A 3617-nucleotide genomic window follows, 5' to 3' on the forward strand; every position below is an offset into this window, starting at 1 on the left:
TCAAAATCATAGAATGCTCAATATATGGAACTGATAGAGATAAATTTTAGTGAATATTGGCCTTTCAGTTTCAGAAGGGAGAAATTATTATTTTATTTATTCTATGGAATTTTTGCCTAGAGAAATTAACATTGTATTCTAATTGTGCATTTATCATTCCCTCTGCTCCTAGTAATGGTTCTTTCTTCTTTTAAAGTAAGGACCCTGTTTTATGTTATTACCCTATTACATACTCTATTATATCTTTGATAAAAGTGATGTTGAGCAAACTAATAAATCAATGAACAAATTTCTAGCCAGCAGTCAGTATATATCAGTTATATCCAACACCTTTCTTGTATTCTTCTGAAAAGCTTGTTCAGAAAATTAGCAAGTAGTGATTTTTCATTCTATGTCCAAACTCTCTGCTGCTTTGTCGTATGTCAGTATCACCATTTATATTTATAGGTAGCAAAGCAAGAATGTTTAATTTTAAATAATTTTGGGAAGACCAACTAGATTCAATATGATTGGTGACTATAATGCTAGTTACTCACCTACCTAGCATTCTGATCTAGGGTGGGAATAAGGATAAAAAGAGATAGAAGTTATAGTTAACACAGAGATGAATTTCATATAAGTGTTTTTTATACTGAGTAGATAGATATCCATGGTATGTGTTTTGGCAGGGATTAAAAAAAAGGTGCCAGCACCAAATGAACAGAGAATCAGAACAAAAACAGGTGGGCAGAGGTCTGTTCTCATCAAAGGGGAGAAGTTTTCCAGTCTGTTCCTTCCATAAACCTACATAAGGCACCCCTCTCTGAAAGTGGCCCAAAGCCCAGGCTTTGATCTGCCTGGTGGAAGATCAGGCTAATTATCTGATATAGCTTCACAAAAGATATTTACTGTGGAATGACAAATAGAAAAATGAGTAGAACCTCACTTTGAAATTCTATAATTTATTCATCATAGAGAAAAGAAGTTAATTGGTCATTTTACATTATTTTTCTTATCCTATACATATTGTTGGTATTGGACATTCTAGCAAAAATTTATGATTAGAAATGAAAGAATAATGAAAATAAAAATTTAAACACAATGAAGGTAATCTCCCCGTGAATAGAGAGTGAACATTTTAGGAAAAAATCCTAGTATTTTCTATTTGTTCATAAAAAATGTGTTCCTCTACTGTATGCATATTTACTATGTACCCTCTTTGAGTTCAACATTCTGCTGATTTAAGATATTTATGTAACAGAAATACCCTTAGTTCTATGGGATTACGGGAGCTAAGTATTCAATAAGCATAATAAATAATTAAACATGGTTCATAAGAATGCAACGAATTCTATAGAAAAAATAGAATAATTGAGAGTACCAGGTGTTCGGGTTCGGGTTTGAGATATCCCCCAAAAGCTCCTTTGTTAATTCAGAAATATTCAGCAGTGAAATAATCAGATCATAAAAGTGGTAATCTAATCAGTTTATCTTAGTTTTAATAGATTAACTATGTGGTAACTGTAGTCAGATAGAGTATGGCTGGAGGAAGAGGGTCAACTGGGGGTATCCTCTGCAAGAGTTCATCTTCCCTGTGTCCTCTCCCTGCCACCCACCCTCACTTTCTAGCTGCCATGAGCTGAGTAGATTTCTGCTGTCATGCTCTTTGGTGATGACATTGGACCCAGAGTCATGTAGTCAGACAACCATGGATTGTACCTCTGAAACCATGAACCAAAATAAACTTCTCCTTTTCTCCGATGAGACTTTGAACTTGGACTTTTGGGCAATGTTAGAACTGCTAAGACTAAAGGAACTTAAAACATTTTGCATCTTGAGATGGGCATGAGCTTTTCTGTGGCCAGGCACAGATGCTATGACTTGGATAAGAAGTGTCCCCCTCCCCAGAGCACCTGTGTTCATACAGAAATATTTAGAGGTAAATTATTAGATTATAAGAGCCATAAACTAATTGGTCCACTCAAGTTTGAATGAATTAACTGGGTGCTAACTGTAGGCAGGTGGGGCATGATTGGAGAAAGTGGATCACTGGAGGGTTTATGTTTCCTGCCTAGAATTTCCAGGCCACCACTAAATAGCTTTCCTCCACCATGCCCTGTGGCTGTGATGTTCTGCCTTAACTTGATCCCAAAGCAATAGAGACTACAGACTTTAAGTGAACCCATGAAACTGTGAGCCAAAATGAATTTTTCCTTTTCTAAGTTGTTCTTGTCAGGTATTTTGGTCACAGCAAAGAAATCTAATTAACTCACCAATGAGAAGGAGAAGGATATAATTCAAAATAGGATGATTTAGGACTGAAGATGTAGCTAAGTAGTAGAGAGCTTGCCTAGCATGTTCAAGGCCCAGGGTTAATTCCCAACACCACAAAAATAAGTATAATACAAATATAATAAAATATTATATTCTTGGATATTAAACTGAGTTGTAAGACAAAAGAACATTAGTGTTTGGAGCAAGAGTGAGAAAAAAATCATCATAAATGTTCTATTTAAATTTGGAATATGTCTGAAGTGCTTAAGAACAGGAAGAAATCCAAGGTGCCAGGGGCTGAGTGAGCAGAAGGGATGTCAAATGAGCATTGCACATAAGTCTGTGTGTGCATTGCATTAACGGATGGAGATGGAACCACAGAATACCTTGTAGATCATTTCATGGAATTTGGTTTTACTCTAAAATTAAAAGCCATTGTAATTAACCATATTCTTTCTGCAGTAAAGAAATGATTGGTACCTGTGGTTATGGTTCTTCCAAGGTTTGGAATGTGTGTGACCTTTACTCTGATATGACAACTTCATTGAACATCAGTATTCATGAATCACATTTTTTTTTTACTTTAGAATTGCATAGACTTTGGGCTTGTATTCTAGCTTTGAATGAAGATATGGAAAAGTTTAAAGCCAGACTAGTATCTCCCCCATTTGCTGTCTGAATGCTCAAAGAATTTTTTTTCAATAAATTTTAAAAACTTAAACAGGATATGTCCATGTATTAATTGCAGAAAAACAAAATTTTTAAATGAACTTAGATATACAATTGAAATAGACTGTTTGTGAATATTAAATGCATAGAAAAATGGATTAACCAACAATGGGGATAAAAATGTAATGTAATCTAGAGAAATTTTAAAAACCTAATTTCATCATTATTCATAACAAGTAATCTAAAATTTAAAAAAAATGTTTAAAAGGCAAAAAAATGTCATTGTAGCATTTTAAGCATGAGAGTGACAGGATATCACTTCAATTTTCACAATATGATTTTGGTTGTTATTTTAGCTGAAGTGTAGAGGGACAAGGGAAGAATCAGATCAAACAGTTAAGAGGACAATGAAATAATATAAGTGAGAGATACACAGGACTCATACTGCAGTAGTGAAAAGAAAGTGGTTGAACAGTAGTATATGATGAGCTAATTAATTTCTTCATATAGTTGTTGAGTCTGCTATTAAAGTCTTAAAATGATCATCTAATGTTGAAATACTTACTCACAATAGTGTATTTATTGTTCCTTTCCAGTATATTAGTGCTATCTCCTATGTGGCACTGAGTTGCTTGTAGATATTTTATGTGAATATTTTATGCACTTTACCTTAACTTAATAAGATACTTAGTTTC

This window comes from Ictidomys tridecemlineatus, chromosome 6 (genome assembly GCF_052094955.1).
Source record: "Ictidomys tridecemlineatus isolate mIctTri1 chromosome 6, mIctTri1.hap1, whole genome shotgun sequence".
NCBI lineage: Eukaryota > Metazoa > Chordata > Mammalia > Rodentia > Sciuridae > Ictidomys > Ictidomys tridecemlineatus.